This window comes from Eubalaena glacialis, chromosome 5, assembly GCF_028564815.1.
Source record: "Eubalaena glacialis isolate mEubGla1 chromosome 5, mEubGla1.1.hap2.+ XY, whole genome shotgun sequence".
Taxonomy (NCBI): Eukaryota; Metazoa; Chordata; class Mammalia; order Artiodactyla; family Balaenidae; genus Eubalaena; species Eubalaena glacialis.
The window spans coordinates 126,036,436-126,056,157 of record NC_083720.1 but is presented as its reverse complement, the minus strand read 5'-3'; the positions used below and the strand labels follow the sequence as shown (position 1 = coordinate 126,056,157).

At 39.6% G+C, this 19,722-nt stretch overlaps 1 long non-coding RNA gene across 7 annotated transcripts in view; it reads right to left on the bottom strand.

The window, feature by feature from the left end:
- The window catches only part of LOC133092772 (uncharacterized), a 75,878-nt gene that overhangs the window by 52,670 nt on the left and 3,486 nt on the right, over positions 1-19,722 (bottom strand). For 4 of the 7 annotated variants that reach the window (XR_009701143.1, XR_009701141.1, XR_009701144.1 and 1 more), the window contains exons 3-5: positions 5,312-5,566; positions 4,218-4,352; positions 890-984 (exon numbers count right to left, since the gene is read on the bottom strand). This is a non-coding gene — a long non-coding RNA (uncharacterized LOC133092772). Of the gene's footprint in view, positions 1-889; positions 985-4,217; positions 4,353-5,311; positions 5,567-18,200; positions 18,315-19,722 lie in introns of all 7 variants that reach the window. The other 3 variants (XR_009701142.1, XR_009701140.1, XR_009701139.1) reach the window with 2 other exon arrangements.

The window sequence follows — 19,722 nt, the reverse complement described above, 5'->3', positions numbered from 1 at the left end:
GAAAGCCCTCGCACAGAAACGAAGACCCAACACAGCCAAAAAACAAATAAATAAATTAATTAATTAATTAAAACTGCAAATTCATGACCTTCATCCCAGACTTGGAGAGTCATAATATCTGAGTGGGGAGCCCCAGTGTCTGTTTTTAAAGGGATCCATAAGTGATTTGTAGAGACAGGAAATTCTGATGAGCAATGTTCACCAAAGTCATTTTCAGCCTTGACTCCCCTTTGGGATCATTCATGTATTTTTTTAGAACTGCCATCCCCTGTGTCCCACCCCCATAGATTCTGTCAATTAGTCTTTGGTGGGGCCCAAGATCAATGCTATCTTAATGAAGTGGCCCAGGTTATTCTATCGTGAGGCCAGGGTAAACGCTGTGAGGCTCCCAGGTTCATTTCTGAGGACCTAGTACAGGGTCTGTTCCATGAGGAAACCTGCTCTACATAGACTTGAATCTCACGTTCCCAGTGTTGTAGTGGAATGTGTAGGTGTCTCTAGGAAACAAGTGCCTCCAGAGACAAGGAAGGAGAAACTCACATAAACTCCATAAGAGAACTCTGTATGTGCACAGATTTTCCCAGGCCCCCATAAGCAATGGAAGAAGAGTCAGAACATACAGACCCTCACTGGCCATGGGGAGGCCTATGGCTCTCACTCTGATTGCCATGGAAGATCACTGGAGCAAAAGGAAAATCCTTAGAGGATTTAGGAGCATGATACGAGTGGAGCAGGAGAGGTACCTCTGTAACAGCAAGAGACATAACCTAGGCTTCTCAAAATAATTTCCACTGAAGCAGAGCTTCCCAAACAACATTTTAAAGCCCAGCTTCCTCCTTCACCTTTGGACATCACCCCTGTAATATCTGCTTTACTCATTCCCACCTACCTGGGTGTGTGACTGTTGTCTCCTTTTCTTCACATCTCAGGGCTCTTTCCTTTGTCCCAAAAAGGTGACCAGGTTCAGCTTAGAGACAGCAAGACCTGTTTATTAAAAAAAGGAACATGACTCATCCCAGGGATTCTACAATTTCCCATCCAGTCCTGTGTTCAGCATAGAAGAGAGGACACTGTAAGTTATAGAAAATTATTTCACCAAATAGTTTCCTGACAGCCCCTTTAAAACACTTAGGAAGCATTTCTAATTTCAGATCCTTAACTCTACTTCCAAGTACTACTCAATCAAAAATAAGGAACAGATATCCAACTTTAAGATGTTGGCAAAAATATCTTATTTCATTTTAAATATCTATTGATAATATGATCACTGATCTAGAGTGAAAGATGCAGATCAACTCAAGAAATGAGGACAAGATGAAACATCATGAAGATTTTCTTTTTTTCATCAACAAACCCCTATTTCCTCAAAATGACTTCATTATTCATTTGTGCTGATTATATTATAGCATTTGAGGAGACTTGAATATATACTATAGGACTCATTTTCTTTTCCTGGAGATACAAAATGTAATAAACAATAACTGTGAAATGAGAACGGAATTAAAAGGAAATTTACAGAACATATACTAACAAAAGCCTGAACAAAGGTGAGAGCCTTCATTTTCCAAAGCAATCTACATGTAAAGGGAAATGAAGTAGACAGGGAGAGTATTCACATGAAATGCGATGGTTTATGCACATCTCTGGGTAAATCCCTCCAAGACCCTATTAAGGATAATTGGAAAATTATTAACTTTTCAGTCGAGGAATCTGGCAGATAGCCCCTGAATCAAGTGAACAAAATTAACATCAGATATAATGGGACAAATTGATATCAGCTGACCAATGCACACAGGACTCATCATTGCTGGGAGGGTCTGGCAAAAAAGAAGACAAACCAAAAAGCAAACCAAAAAACATGAATCTAATCATACAAACAGGGTTAAGCAATTTTAAACTACGTATAACTCTCATGTCCTATACTCTTGTGTATTTTTAAAAATTATTTTATTTTTTTTATTTATTTTTTAATTTATTTTTGGCTGCGTTGGGTCTTCCTTGCTGCGCGTGGGCTTTCTCTAGCTGCGGCGAGCAGGGGTTACTCTTCGTTGCGGTGCGTGGCCTTCTAATTGCGGTGGCTTCTCTTGGTGCGGAGCACAGGTTCTAGGTACGCAGGCTTCAGTAATTGTGGCACACAGGCTCAGTAGTTGTGGCTCGTGGGTTCTAGAGCGCAGGCTCAGTAATTGTGGCTCACGGGCCTAGTTGCTCCGCGGCATGTGGGATCTTCCCAGACCCGGGCTCGAACCCGTGTCCCCTGCATTGGCAGGCAGATTCTCAACCACTGCGCCACCAGGGAAGCCCTATCATTGATGTTTTAAAAAATGTTTGCCTACATTAGAAGCTACCTATAGATGGCTGGAGGAATATAGAAAGGAAGGGTATCTTAGAAGTTCAGAGTTTTCATTGTTTTATATATATTTTCACTTTTTTTCAAATATGGTAAAGTTTTAAGTTTATAAGTAAAAGCCAATCAGTTTTCCTAACTGGATGTATTTTTTATACTCCCATCAGCAATACATGGTAATTTTAATTCCTCCCCATTCTCACTAAAATTTGATGTTACCAATTTTTGTTTTATTTTTGTATTTAATTTAGGCATCTGGAAATTTGAGGTACAGTCCTATTATTGTTTCCCTGGTGTGTAGCATAAATAGATAAAGAAAATGTGATATATACAAATGAATATTTTTCAGCCTTTTAAAAAAAGCACATCCTTCCATTTTAGACAACAAGAATGAACCTGAAGGACATTATGCTAAGTGGAACAAGCCAACACAGAAAGGAAGATACTGTATTATCTCAATTATATGTGGAATCTACTAAAGACCAACTCATAAGACAGAGCCGAATCTTGACTTTCTGGAACTTGCTGTGGGGGAGATGGGAGATGTTGGTGAAATGGTACAAAAATTCAGTTATGCAGGATGAATTAAGTCTGGAGCTCTAAGTACAGCCTGGTGAAACAGTCAGTTGTAGGGTATATTATACTTGAGATTTGCTAAGCGAGTGTATTTTAAGTGTTCTCACCAGAAAAAGATGCAAATAATGAGATGACAGATATGTTAATTAGCTTGAATGTGGTAATCATTTCACAACATACATGTTTATTTACATTTTTGAACTTGACCAAATACTGGATCTACAGGAATGGAAAGCAGGGTGCTGGATGGGATGGCTCACGAAGTGCAGGATTTAATGAGAAATTAAGCCTCCAAACAGAAATTAAGACGACATTGTAAATCAGCTACACTTCAATTTAAAAAAAAAAACTCTAAAACATACAGGTCTTTGCTCTCACATACCTGCTTTTGGGTTTCAGCAAAATGTGAGCATCTTCCGCTGAGACGTGGGAGGAGCAGCCCACCCAACACTGATCTCCTGTAACCTGTGCAGTGAGGGGAGGACCCAGGGTGGGGACTGGCCTGGACTCCGCCTCCTGCGGGGGTGGATCTGGGCGGGGCTGGGGAAGGAGCCGGCTCCCTGCACTGCTCTGCCTGTCTCTGGGGTATTTCCCTCACTGTCTTTCCTAAGCCCGCCCAACAGAAACTTCACTTCCAGAGTTCATATTCTTTTAACCCATTTAGTCACTTCCCTGCCTATTTTATAAAATAAAACAAAAAGCACTTTAACATAAACACAGTTTTCTGGGACAATTATACTAGAAACTATTTTATTCTTAACAAGTTCAAAGAAATGCAAGTCATCGTCATCATCATCAATATCATCATAACTTCTCCTGTCAGTTGATGGCCCTTCAAGGGGTGATGTCAGGACTCACACACAACAGAGAAAGGGAACTGGCCCAAATGAAGCCAAAGTCCCCTACAAAGCCCTCCTTTGGGCACCAGCCACACAATATTGAATTCAAACATTTTAGCCATTTGTAATATCCTTTGGGTCAGGCTCTGTGAAAGAGTTCAGGTAACATCAGCCATTCACAACTATCTTCTCACATGTTTGCTTGTGCATTTCCTTAGAGTGGCCATGGGATAGAATTCTGACCAATGATACGGAGAGAGAAGATCAGGGGAGGATTGTGTTCCCCAAATCAAAAAGGAGTGGCTTCGAATCAAAACCTCTATGTCCTATCATATTCACATGGAACATGCTTTGAAGCTTGATAGTTGGGCAACCATATTGGAATTATGAGAGAACAAAAATGTGCACAATGCCTGCATGTAGACAATGCCAGAAAGAAGTGAAAAATGAAAAGTTACCTTATAAGTTTTCACCGGCATTTTATCAGCTATGAGCATCTACTTGTTCCCTGTGTACACAGCACCAAACATACATCTTCTTTTCTGTACATATGCATTAGTCCATTCTTGGTATAGCTGAAAATAAACTACCAGCTACAGAAAATGACACATTACTATATTTCATTTATACCAGTGTTAAATGTGAGCATAACTTGCTACTCAACTCCATCGTATCAATTACCCCAACTGAAAAAAAATCCTCCTTCCACTTCAGTCAAGATGGGTAAAAAGACAATATGGGCTGTGAAAAACTTGGGAACTTCTAACCTAGAAACTAAATAAACCATTTAAAAAAGAAATCCTCACTGCCTCTGACTGGTGAACTTCTCACACAACTAAGTGATGCCTGGTACAGAACCCAGAACTCTTGACAAGGCCATCACTCTGTTAAGAGAAAGTGAGAAAGGTCCCTGCCACCCGTGGGTTAGCTTCCCTGGAAGGTCACTCTTTTAAAGTAGAAATAATTTACGTTGCACTTGAATCTTATATGTGACCTCTAATTTGTCACTTAAATTTCTCATTGTTTTAGAAAGAAATTGAAAGTACACATCAGAAACTACCAGGGCCTGCATGGGTGACTGTAGGTGACGAGAGCAGTGAGAACCCTGTGTCCATAACAAAGGCAAAGAAGGACGATGACTGTGATTCATATGTAGCAAGGATGACAATGAGGTTAAATTTAAAAACTGGAAATAATTAGGAAATTAGATTTTTTCTCCTAAAATCAGAGTGTCAGTTGTGCAACCAGAGAACAGGTATCCTCTCTCCACATGCAGAATTTATGCAATTCTACATTTAATCCATTTTCTGCCTCTTACCTCATGCTACAGCATTACTCAATTGGAATATTTTTCTCCTAATTATACAGTATCTACTATACATCCATCACTGTCATGTGTGTTTGTTCACTCCATATAAATGCCTAAACAGCCCCATGACTTAGGAATTCTCCAGGTTTTCACCTGCTCAAATTGTCACAGGAAAGTGGATAATTTTGATAATGTCACTTATAAGAACTGGAAGAAACAATAACTGAAGAAAAGTTGTCTTACCGTTTCTAATTAAGAAGAAAGTTGGGCTTCCCTGGTGGCGCAGTGGTTGAGAGTCTGCCTGCCAATGCAGGGGACACGGGTTCGAGCCCTGGTCTGGGAGGATCCCACATGCCGCGGAGCGGCTGGGCCCGTGAGCCACAACTACTGAGCCTGCGCGTCTGGAGCCTGTGCTCTGCAACAAGAGGGGCCGCGACGGTGAAGGGCCCACACACCGCGATGAAGAGTGGCCCCCGCTTGCCACAGCTGGAGAAAGCCCTTGCATAGAAACGAAGCCCCAACACAGCCAAAAAAATTAAATAAATAAATTAATTAAAAGTCAGGAGCTCTTTAAAAAAAAAAAAAGAAGAAGAAAGTAATGAACTATTAACTAAACAAAATCAACATAATATTCTCCCTGTGGAATTACCCTCATCTTCAAATTAATTTCTGAACACTAGTACATTTAATGAAAAGCATTCTTAAAGTGGCTGAGAATATCATAAAAGCAATGGTTCATGAATTTTGGATAAATAAACATAAACTGGGTTTTTCATGATTAACAGGCAACTAAACAAGATAGGATCTGCATGGGGAGCATCTCGAACCATGAATCAGGAGATATGAAATAAATCAATTCAATGTAATGTAGACAAAATAAATTCACATTACAAATCTGTAAGTTTCCTTAGTCAGTAATTCATCCACAATTTTGAAATGACCAGTTGTGATCCAATATTTCTAAAGTATTTCTAAAGCTATGTATACACACACACATTCTTACTTCTTAGTTTTCTTACTCCTAAATATATCTCCATATATTTACATATTGCAATCCGTGTATATCAAAACCATGAGAATCAGTTTGTGTTTTGTCTGCCGAGTAAAGAACCTTGTGCAAAGAAAAATACAGGGCAGCATTTTTATAAATATCGTCTCAGGATTGCAAATGTATGGATTTTTATTATACTTGTGACTTTACTAAATTAACATTTTAAAAATAGAACTGTAACAGGGAAGAGCAAAATCTGACTCCATGTTGGATCTATTTCTTTGACTTTAACCTTTGCTTTTCGTTGCTTTTGTTATTATAATCATACACAATGGCCTGCCTCAGGGAACCCTGCCCCTCTGCCTGAATGTTAAACTAAAATGCCTTTGTTCAGCTCCCAGGGAGACAATCTGATCCTGCCCACCTGTGAAGGCTGAAGAAAAGAAGAAATTAAGGGACTTCCCTGGTGGCGCAGGGGTTAAGAATCCGCCTGCCAATGCAGGGGACACGGGTTTGAGCCCTGGTCCAGGAAGATCCCACATGCCGCGGAGCAACTAAGCCCGTGCGCCACAACTACTGACCCTGCGCTCTAGTGCCCGCAAGCCACAACTACTGAGCCTGCATGCCACAACTACTGAAGCCCGCATGCCTAGAGCCCCTGCTCTGCGAAAAAAGAAGCCACCGCAATGAGAAGCCCGCGCACCGCAATGAAGAGCCAACTCAGTTTCAAGAAGAGGCACCTGGTTTATCCTCAGTCGAAGGATTGGGAAGCTTTTGCTCAGTTTAGACCCTGAGCGGCTTATCCTCAATGAAAGCCACTGGGAAGACTCAGTTTAGATACCGAGTGGTTATCCTCAGTTTAAAGACTGGGAAGACTTTGCTCAGTTAAAAACTGAGTAAGGTGGGACTGAGTAATTAGGGAGAAGACTGGCCTGTCATTTTTCCTTGAATTGGCTACCTTAATAGAGCTTGTCGAAATAAAACTGAAATCTTATGAGAGCTTCTGGGCTCCAAAGAAGGGACTCTTTCTTCCTGGCCGGCAACAGCTTTCTCAGGCTGAGGCAGGAGGTAGATGTGTCCCCCCAGGGTAAGCAATTGGGATTCATTCCCTGTGGACCTATACTCCAAGACGAGAATAGCAGGACAATTGAGAGGAGGCTGGGCCCTGCCCAGATAGAAAATAAGACACCACATATTTCTCATTCCTGAAGTCAAGGAAACCTTCCCAACTAGAATGCTCCTTGGAGATCAAAAAGGGATGGGGTGCCACCGCATAGTAAGTGATGCCAGCTACCCATAGGCCTCTTTGGTGGAATTCATCTTGGCTAAGAGATGCCTGCACACACATGGGAGGATCCTGAGATATACCAAATATGGACTCTGAACCAGGCAAATCAAAATGATTGGCCAAAGGAAACCCAGAAGAAATGTCCCATGTATGTGATTTAAACTACCACGCAGGCATGACTCTCTGAGTCTGCCCGTGTGTCTATCCACATGTACTCTACTCTTTTTTTTCTCCTAATAAACACTTTACTTGTTTCACTCCTTTCTGTCTTTGTGGGAATTCTTTTCTGCAAAGCAGCAGGGCCAGGGCCTCGTCGCTGACCACTGGTCCCTGGTGGTCTGGAGGCTAGGATTCAGAGCTCTCACTGCCACGACCTGACCTCAATCTCTGGCTGGGAACCGAAATCCTGCTTTAAGCCACTGCAGGCTGAGGCCGCCTGAGATCAAGGCGACTGAAAAAGTTGCAGGAGCAGTGGAGGCAAGACCTCGTGCTGTACATTTGTCCCTATAGGGAAACCCACTCATTTAATTAACAATCTGCTCAACTGGGGACATGAATAAGAACTGGCCATTCCATGATCTGAGCACCCGCGGTAGTCTTATATGCCACTGGGAGAACCTGAGACACGTAAGAGGGAGCTGAAACAGCTCTGGGGCAAAACCTAGAGGAGTTAATCTCTCAAGCAGCACGTTGGCCCACCACATGATCCTCACTAGCAATTTTATTTTGACAAATCGACCTCAGAATGGGAAATAAAGCTTTCAAAACAACAAAAGAGGAACAACAGGTTGCCAGCCTCCAACAAATACACCAGCCAGGTTTATGTATGTACAAAAATACAAGTACTTACTTAATTGGAAATTAAAGGAAATCTCGCCCTAAAAATGAGGGGGCTCTTTTATTGTGTACACAGTTAATTTAAATTAAGTTTAAAAAGCCAGCTTGGTAAAAATATCTTTTCAGAATTCTGATTTTAAACAAAGGCCATCTAGGGGGGAACTTGCATTTCTCTTCCTATGTCTTTGAGATGTAAATGTTCTACCTGATCTTCCTAGGATGTTGTGTGTGTGTAAATGTGTATGTACTTGTTTTGAAAACTTGACCTCTGCTATGCTACTTTTGAGAGTAAACTCTCTGGATTTTACTTAGGTGACATCCTCCTCCACTCTTATGGGGAAGCCTCTTGTGTCGTATTGGTTTGAATCACTATTAATATATATGTTTTATTAATGGCCATGAGGCAGGAGATTGATGGGCTCCAGGCTAGGCATTTACAACTAGTCTCCTATCTACACTTCCTGAGGAAGGAGGTAGGTGAGCGCTAGGCTAGATATTTACAACCAGCCTCCTGTTTGCACTTTGAGATAGAAATTACAACAGGAACAGTGTAAATAGCTACACTTTGTTTCCTGTGGACACTTTAAGATAACAGTCATGGCAGGGACAGAGAGGGGCTAAACCCTGTTTGAGTAAAAGATGAAGAGGTCACATGTTTCCCATCCTTGGGGCAAGGGAGACATTGCACCTTGGGGGTTTCTTGGGGGTCAGAAAAGAGGGGGCACCACCCCATAATAGGTGATGCCAAGGCCCCCCAGAGGCCTGTGGGCTGGAATCCATCTGTGAAAAAAGTTGTGTACACGTGTTGGGGAGGTGTTGGGGAGGTCCTACGGCAGGTCAGGTGTGGAAAAAGAAACCAGATAATTGGCCAAAGGTGAACAAAGACCCGGAAGAACTGCCCTATAGAAATGATTTAACCACCTCTTTACTGCATTCCTCCTCATCAGTGGGGATGCCCACACCCTTTCTCTCCTGGTGTGTATCTCTGCCTCGCTTCTGTCTTAACTAAACAAACTGTTTCTCTGTGTGCTCTCCCACTTGTTGCACCATGGCTCTAATAATAAACTTCGTACCTGTTTCTACAGTTTTTGCCTCCTTGAGAAATGCATTTCTAGCCTCTAGCCCCTGGTGCACTAGCGGCTAGGATTCCTGGTTTCCATCCAGGCTACCCAGGTCCAATTCCTGGGCAGGAAACTAAGATCTCGCTTCAAGCCACCACTCACTGCCGTCTCCCGGAGATCAGCCAAGTGATGGATTCTTTTACATTGGAGAAACTAATAAATTGGTGAATCTAGAGCTCTCTCATTGTAAACAGCTGTTTTATTGATACCTATAAAAACAAAAATCAAACTAAAGGTGGAAAAAAGAAACATATCTACTGGCTAATCTAAGAAGTTCTTTATTTTAAAACAAAGAAAAACTCGTTTGGGAAGCTTAATTTGTGGTCTTTGCTTCCCCTCAATGGGCCTTACAGATGCTAATAAAAGCATTAGAATAATTAATGTTAACAGATTTTAAAAATTTGTAAGGAAAGTCTAGATACTTTTTCCAACAAGGAAGAAATTTTAAAAAAGGACTTATCTTAAATGAATAAAGAAATCTTTAGATGGTTATTAAAAATGGGATAAAACGGACATTTATGTGATTAAAACACAAGGTTTTGATATTACACTATGGTTAAATGGGCCAAAAGGGACTCCCTACTCGTCCTCAACATTAAAAGCCAAAGAGGTCCACTCTATTTACCCCAGTTTAAAAAATATATATATATATAATATATATATATTTAATATATATTATATTTTTTTATATATATTAAATATATATATATATTTAAAGGGCTGAAAAGATTTTTTTTGCACTGAGATACCTAACCAGCAATTATTTGGGGCAACAGTTTGGCCAAAGAGCCTGAGTTCCCTGGCTCAACCCCCCTTCTGGGGATCCCAGAGCTTTTATATTAAAATAGATAAAATGGACAGGGAACAAAAAGAAGAAAAACTTCTAGAACTCCTCCTATAAGATCAAAACTTGTTGATTGGATCCTAATGAAAGCTAAAGTTCAAGGTAAAAAAGTTGACAGAATTGAGATGAAAATGTATAAAATTGGTATATTTAAATGGGCTTTGAGGAGGATTAACCAAGATGGCGGAGTAGAAGGACGTGCTCTCACTCCCTCTTGCGAGAGCACCAGAATCACAACTGGCTGCTGGACAATCATCGACAGGAAGACACTGGACTTCACCAAGGAGGATACCCCACGTCCAAGGACAGAGGAGAAGCCACAGTGAGACGGTAGGAGGGGCGCAATCAGAGTAAAATCAAATCCCATAACTGCTGGGTGGGTGACTCACAGACTGGCGAGCACTTATACCACAGAAGTCCACCCACTGGAGTGAAAGTTCTGAGCCCCACGTCAGGCTTCCCAACCTGGGGGTCCGGCAACAGGAGGAGGAATTCATAGAGAATCAGACTTTGAAGCCTAGGGGGAATTGATTGCAGGACTTCGACAGGACTGGGGGAAACAGAGACCCCACTCTTGGAGGGCGCACACAAAATAGTTTGTGCATCGGGACCCAGGGGAAGGAGCAGTGACCCTGGGGGAGACTGAACCAGACATAACTGCTGGTGTTGGGGGGTCTCCTGCAGAGGCGGGGGCTGGCTCTGTTTCACCGTGTGGACAAGGACACTGGCAGTGGAGGTTCTGGGAAGTACTCCTTGGCGTGAGCCCTCCCAGAGTCTGCCATTAGCCCCACCAAAGAGCCCGGGTAGGCCCCAGTGTTGGGTTGCCTCAGGCAAAACAACCAACAGGGAGGGAACCCAGCCCCACCCATCAACAGTCAAGTGGATTAAAGTTTTACGGAGCTCTGACCGCCACAGCAACAGTCAGCTCTACCCACCTCCAGAGCCTCCCATCAAGCCTCTTAGATAGCCTCAACCACCAGAGGGCAGACAGCAGAAGCAAGAAAAACTACAGTCCTGCAGCCTGTGGAACAGAAACCACATTTACAGAAAGATAGACAAGATGAAAAGGCAGAGGGCTATATACCAGATGAAGGAACAAGAAAAAACCCCAGAAAAACAACTAAATGAAGTGGAGATAGGCAACCTTCCAGAAAAAGAATTCAGAATAATGATAGTGAAGATGATCCAGGACCTTGGAATAAGAATGGAGGCAAAGATTGAGAAGATGCAAGAAATGATTAACAAAGACCTAGAAGAATTAAAGAACAAACAAACAGAGATGACCAATACAATAACTGAAATGAAAACTACACTAGAAGGAATCAATAGTAGAATAACTGAGGCAGAAGAACGGATAAGTGACCTGGAAGACAGAATGGTGGAATTCACTGCTGCAGAACAGAATAAAGACAAAAGAATGAAAAGAAATGAAGACAGCCTAAGAGACCTCTGGGACAACATTAAACACAACAACATTCGCATTATAGGGGTCCCAGAAGGAGAAGAGAGAGAGAAAGGACCAGAGAAAATATTTGAAGAGATTGTAGTCGAAAACTTCCCTAACATGGGAAAGGAAATAGCCACCCAAGTCCAGGAAGCGCAGAGAGTCCCATACAGGATAAACCCAAGGAGAAGCACGCCAAGACACATAGTAATCAAAGTGGCAAAAATTAAAGACAAAGAAAAATTATTGAAAGCAGCAAGGGAAAAATGACAAATAACATACAAGGGAACTCCCATAAGGTTAACAGCTGATTTGTCAGCAGAAACTCTACAAGCCAGAAGGGAGTGGCATGATATACTTCAAGTGATGAAAGGGAAGAACCTACAACCAAGATTACTCTACCCGGCAAGGATCTCATTTAGATTTGATGGAGAAATCAAAAGCTTTACAGACAAGCAAAAGCTAAGAGAATTCAGCACCACCAAACCAGCTCTACAACAAATGTTAAAGGAACTTCTCTAAGTGGGAAACACAAGAGAAGAAAAGGACCTACAAAAACAAACCCAAAACAATTAAGAAAATGGTCATAGGAACATACATATCGATAATTACCTTAAATGTGAATGGATTAAATGCTCCAGCCAAAAGACACAGGCTTGCTGAATGGATACAAAAACAAGACCCATATATATGTTGTCTACAAGAGACCCACTTTAGACCTAGGGACACATACAGACTGAAAGTGAGGGGATGGAAAAAGATATTCCATGCAAATGGAAATCAAAAGAAAGCTGGAGTAGCTATACTCATATCACATAAAATAGACTTTAAAATAAAGAATGTTACAAGAGACAAGGAAGGACACTACATAATGATCAAGGGATCAATCCAAGAAGAAGATATAACAATTATAAATATATATGCACCCAACATAGGAGCACCTCATTACATAAGGCAACTGCTAACAGCTATAAAAGAGGAAATTGACAGTAACACAATAATAGTGGGGGACTTTAACACCTCACTTACACCAATGGACAGATCATCCAAAATGAAAATAAATAAGGAAACAGAAGCTTTAAATGACACAATAGACCAGATAGATTTAATTGATATTTATAGGACATTCCATCCAAAAACAGCAGATTACACGTTCTTCTCAAGTGCGCATGGAACATTCTCCAGGATAGATCACATCTTGGGTCACAAATCAAGCCTCAGTAAATTTAAGAAAATTGAAATCATATCAAGCATCTTTTCTGACCACAACGCTATGAGATTAGAAATGAATTACAGGGGAAAAAACGTAAAAAACACAAACACATGGAGGCTAAACAATACGTTACTAAATAACCAAGAGATCACTGAAGAAATCAAAGAGGAAATCAAAAAATACCTAGAGACAAATGACAATGAAAACACGACAACCCAAAACCTATGGGATGCAGCAAAAGCAGTTCTAAGAGGGAAGTTTATAGCTATACAAGCCTACCTCAAGAAACAAGAAAAATCTCAAGTAAACAATCTAACCTTACACCTAAAGAAACTAGAGAAAGAAGAACAAACAAAACCCAAAGTTAGCAGAAGGAAAGAAATCATAAAGATCAGAGTGGAAATAAATGAAATAGAAACAAAGAAAACAATAGCAAAGATCAATAAAACTAAAAGCTGGTTCTTTGAGAAGATAAACAAAATTGATAAGCCATTAGCCAGACTCATCAAGAAAAAGAGGGAGAGGACTCAAATCAATAAAATCAGAAATGAAAAAGGAGAAGTTACAACAGACACCGCAGAAATACAAAGCATCCTAAGAGACTACTACAAGCAGCTTTATGCCAATAGAATGGACAACCTGGAAGAAATGGACAAATTCTTAGAAAGGTATAACCTTCCAAGACTGAACCAGGAAGAAGCAGAAAATATGAACAGACCAATCACAAGTAATGAAATTGAAACTGTGATTAAAAATCTTCCAACAAACAAAAGTCCAGGACCAGATGGCTTCACAGGTGAATTCTATCAAACATTTAGAGAAGAGCTAACACCTATTCTTCTCAAACTCTTCCAAAAAATTGCAGAGGAAGGAACACTCCCAAACTCATTCTATGAGGCCACCATCACCCTGATACCAAAACCAGACAAAGACACTACAAAAAAAGAAAATTACAGACCAATATCACTGATGAATATAGATGCAAAAATCCTCAACAAAATACTAGCAAACAGAATCCAACAACACATTAAAAGGATCATACACCACGATCAAGTGGGATTTATCCCAGGGATGCAAGGATTCTTCAATATATGCAAATCAATCAATGTGATACACCATATTAACAAATTGAAGAATAAAAACCATATGATCATCTCAGTAGATGCAGAAAAAGCTTTTGACAAAATTCAACACCCATTTATGATAAAAACTCTCCAGAAAGTGGGCATAGAGGGACCCTACTTCAACATAATAAAGGCCATATATGACAAACCCACAGCAAACATCATTCTCAACGGTGAAAAACTGAAAGCATTTCCTCTAAGATCAGGAACGAGACAAGGATGTCCACTCTCACCTCTATTATTCAACATAGTTTTGGAAGTCCTAGCCACGGCAATCAGAGAAGAAAAAGAAATAAAAGGAATACAAATTGGAAAAGAAGAAGTAAAACTGTCACTGTTTGCAGATGACATGATACTATACATAGAGAATCCTAAAACTGCCACCAGAAAACTGCTAGAGCTAATTAATGAATATGGTAAAGTTGCAGGATACAAAATTAATGCACAGAAATCTCTTGCATTCCTATACACTAATGATGAAAAACCTGAAAGAGAAATTATGGAAACACTCCCATTTACCATTGCAACAAAAAGAATAAAATACCTAGGAATAAACCTACCTAGGGAGACAAAAGACCTGTATGCAGAAAACTATAAGACACTGATGAAAGAAATTAAAGATGATACCAACAGATGGAGAGATATACCATGTTCTTGGATTGGAAGAATCAACATTGTGAAAATGACTATACTACCCAAAGCAATCTACAGATTCAATGCAATCCCTATCAAATTACCAATGGCATTTTTTACGGAGCTAGAACAAATCATCTTAAAATTTGTATGGAGACACAAAAGACCCCGAATAGCCAAAGCAGTCTTGAGGGAAAAAAACGGAGCTGGAGGAATCAGACTCCCTGACTTCAGACTATACTACAAAGCTACAGTAATCAAGACAATATGGTACTGGCACAAAAACAGAAACATAGATCAATGGAACAAGATAGAAAGCCCAGAGATAAACCCACGCACCTATGGTCAACTAATCTATGACAAAGGAGGCAAAGATATACAATGGAGAAAAGACAGTCTCTTCAATAAGTGGTGCTGGGAAAACTGGACAGCTACATGTAAAAGAATGAAATTAGAATACTCCCTAACACCATACACAAAAATAAACTCAAAATGGATTAGAGACCTAAATGTAAGACTGGACACTATAAAACTCTTAGAGGAAAACATAGGAAGAACACTCTTTGACATAAATCACAGCAAGATCTTTTTTGATCCACCTCCTAGAGTAATGGAAATAAAAACAAAAATAAACAAATGGGACCTAATGAAACTTCAAAGCTTTTGCACAGCAAAGGAAACCATAAACAAGACGAAAAGACAACCCTCAGAATGGGAGAAAATATTTGCAAATGAATCAACAGACAAAGGATTAATCTCCAAAATATATAAACAGCTCATTCAGCTCAATATTAAAGAAACAAACACCCCAATCCAAAAATGGGCAGAAGACCTAAATAGACATTTCTCCAAAGAAGACATACAGACGGCCACGAAGCACATGAAAAGATGCTCAACATCACTAATTATTAGAGAAATGCAAATCAAAACTAAAATGAGGTATCACCTCACACCAGTTAGAATGGGCATCATCAGAAAATCTACAAACAACAAATGCTGGAGAGGGTGTGGAGAAAAGGGAACCCTCTTGCCCTGTTGGTGGGAATGTAAATTGATACAGCCACTATGGAGAACAATATGGAGGTTCCTTAAAAAACTAAAAATAGAATTACCATATGACCCAGCAATCCCACTACTGGGCATATACCCAGAGAAAACCGTAATTCAAAAAGACACATGCACCCGAATGTTCATTGCAGCACTATTTACAATAGCCAGGTCATGGAAGCAACCTAAATGCCCATCAACAGACGAATGGATAAAGAAGTTGTGGTACATATATACAATGGAATATTATTCAGCCATAAAAAGGAAAGAAATTGAGTCATTTGTTGAGACGTGGATGGATCTAGAGACTGTCATTCAGAGTGAAGTAAGTCAGAAAGAGAAAAACAAATATCATATATTAACGCATGTATGTGGAACCTAGAAAAATGGTACAGATGAGCCGGTTTGCAGGGCAGAAGTTGAGACACAGATGTAGAGAACAGACATATGGACACCAAGGGGGGAAAACTGCGGTGGGGTGGGGATGGTGGTGTGCTGAATTGGGCGATTGGGATTGACATGTATACACTGATGTGTATAAAATTGATGACTAATAAGAACCTGCAGTATAAACAAACAAACAAAACAACTAATACTAAACTTTCATTGGGTTATTTGTATGGAAATATGTTAATATAAATGTTTCAGACATTACATGAAATTTCTAAAAATCTTATATGTTCTGGTATAATGTTATAAGTCATAATCCTAGTTATTACTTTAAAATGTATATCTCAGAAATAACTAATTTTCTTGTCAACTGCATTATTATGAACTTTCATCAAATCTTTAACCGTGGTCATTTTTAAGTCTTTTGTCATTTACAGACAGTTCTGGGTGTACTCTGATGCTTTTGTAAATATGTTCCTATAAAAGGGTTTCATCTTCAGGAAATTCATGGAAAAGACTCTGACAAGTACAGGTTTCTGGTACCGGACTGTACTGCTGAACTGAATGAATAAGCATTTTCAGAACTCTAATGAAAAACTGATGAGCTCATAAAAGTGCTAACAAAAGATCAAGATGAAAAAAAAAAATTAATTACATGGGACTGAGTGAACTGATGAGGATGAGTATAATTTTTGTGACTTTCTGTTTGAATTTAAAAAAAGAAAAAATCCCACAAGGACTCAGAGGCAAAGAATATACAAATCAATTTTCACTGCGAAGTAAAGGAGCTGTTACAGTGGAGGATTACTGGACTGAATGTCAATATTATGACATAGTATGAGTGTGTTTCATGTTTGGTAATTGCAATCATTGTTGCTTTTGTTGTGGTCATCCATGTACAATGCTTGGTGTCAGTCTATTTTTCTCTTGTAAAAATAAAATACAGTGTGTGCGTGTGTGTGTGTGTGTGTGTGTGAAAAAAAAAAAAAAAAAGTAAAGAAGCAGTTGAGCACTTATCGTAAACTTAAGTTATCAAATTCTCTCTATGCCAGACAATAGTCACAGGACATTGAGCCCCAGGGCATTTGAACAGGCAGAATAGTATTTGATGACCATTAATTAATAGTGGACCAGTTGAATAAAATATAGTATATCCACACAACAGAAGATTATGCAATTGTTAAATAAATTGTTAAAAGATGAGGAACCTTGCTGTGTACTGATATGAAAAATTCTCCAAGATATTTTATTGAGTGGACAAAGCAAACTGCAGGATATTTTGTATATACTAGTCTACATATAATCGGAAGAAAATTAAGAACATACATTTGTATTTACTTCTATATCAATAAGGAAACTCTGAAAGCTAAAAAAAATAAATAAATAAAAAAAATAAATAAAATAAAATAAATGGGCTTTATATAAGATGGTTACATCTCTTTTAATTATATTGTGGGGTAGGCATGTTTCACTGGGGAATGCTTCCCCTGTGTGGTATAAGACAAGGCATATAAATATGCACCTTGGAAAATATTAATTGAACATACTAAAGGAAACCAATCGGGTTACCTGAGCCATACAAATAAGTAAAAACTGGGAACTAACATTCAAGGGCTAAAAAAACAAAAATAGTGATTTTTCTTTGGGTTTAAACTTGTAAACTCAGAAAGAAGGTCTTTGCTGAATGCCTTATAGAAGCCTTTGAAGGCGTGATAAATTAAACTCTAAAGTTCTAGAACATGGAACTCGTAAACTTCAGTTTAGTTAGAAATCTTCTCACTGATATAATATATAGTTGGACAAATCAATCTTTTAGTATCCTTTAGGTGACAGACCTGTTCTTTAGGGAACTAAAAGCAACTGTCTCTCTTGCAAATCTCTACAAACCTGAAATGTATATACAGGCCACAAGGACCTGAGACTGAGCCTAGTTAGCCCAATCAGACAAGGCCTGAAACCAAGAAAAAAAAAAAAATGACAAAAGTGTTGTCGAAAACCCGGCCTCTGTTCACCAGTGCTGAATAGAAACACGGAGACACAGTTTTGGAGGAGTAGAAGAGAGTAGCTTTCTTACTTTTCCAGGCAAAGGGGGCCATAGCAGGCTAACACCCTCAAGACTGTGCCCCCCTTCCTGGGAAATAGGAAGGGGTCTTACAGTTTCAGGGTGGAAAATAGGGCTGTACATAAAATCGGGGCTGACCTAGTATTGCATTCTTCTTTCCTCCTGGAGACATTGAGATCATTAGGGCTGGGGTCAGGTGGTTCTGGAACAGGTTCTGGTGGTACTCGGGGTTATCATTCTGTGACCTTCTTTCTGGAATGAAAAATGCTCACAAAGGAAAGGAGTGTTAGGGAGTGCTGTCTTGGAGAAGTAAACATCAGCTGCATAGTACAACTTTAGCTAGCGGGCAATCATTTTCAGAGTGCAATCAACCAAGTAAGAGAAGGGGGAAAAAAAAACATCTACAGGAGACCAGTTGAATGGGTGGAAAGAATGAGGGCTGAATAAGGGCTAACATAATGGGGGTGCCGCAACTAGTTTCTGCTACAAAAGTGGCAGTTTTAAAATTCAAACTGCTAGGAATGCTCCCTCAGCCAAACTTTACAAATAGTAAAGCCTTAGTCATCTGAGCAAGCAACTTTAACGTATTCCAACTGTTCTTTGTAAACTAGTATGTTTACATTGTAATACCTGATTCACAGCTAAGTTTTGAAGCGAAGCCATGAGATCTCTAGTTTTGCCTCTTTATATTATATGTCTGTGTATACGTTATACATATGAGATATCTCTACCTCTGGAAAGTATTATCAAAATTGAATTTATAAAGAGCTCTGTTTAATATATTCAATATTCAATATTAACTTGATACCTGGTATTAAAGTTTGTTTGTTGAACTAATTAATATAGACATGTCTTTAGAATCATCAACATTAGCTATGATACTGTATTGTACCTAGGTTTAACAGAAGTCAAATAAGACTTATTATATCTGTTGCAAGGAAAATAACTTGATGAGACTTTAGATGTAAAAGAGATAAAAGCTTTGGGTAAACTCTTGACAAATAATTATATTTTATAAATGTCTACTTAAAATGACCTTTCCAGATATTTGGTAAAGTTCTAGAGTTGTGCTAATTTAAGAGATACAAGTTTATTGAATAGCTAGATAATTTCCAAAAAAATAAGATACTGAGACATCAGTTACTAAATAGGAAAACTAAAGATATTTAGGATTATTAATAAAAGTGTTTGGTGCCACCCTGAGATGTTCTCCATAAAAAAAACAAATGTTCTTAGAAATTACCATTGGTATTTATGTACACTGTAATGAATGCTAATGTAAAAGACCATCGTAATTGCTTACTTCTTAACTTTCACTAGATATTAAGGTTTTTAAGAGTTGAGGACTCTGGACTTCCCTCGTGGCACAGTGGTTAAGAATCCGCTTGCCAATGCAGGGGACACAGGTTCGATCCCTGGCCCGGGAAGATCCCACATGCCACACAGCAACTAAGCCCGTGCACCACAACTACTGAGCCTGCGCTATAGAGCCCATGAGCCACAACTACTGAAGCCCGCACACTCTAGGGCCCGCGTGCCACAACTACTGAGCCCGTGCACCTAGAGCCCATGCTATGCAACAAGAGAAGCCACTGCAATGAGCAGCCCACGCACTGCAGTGAAGAGTAGCCCCTGCTCGCCACAACTAGAGAAAGCCCGC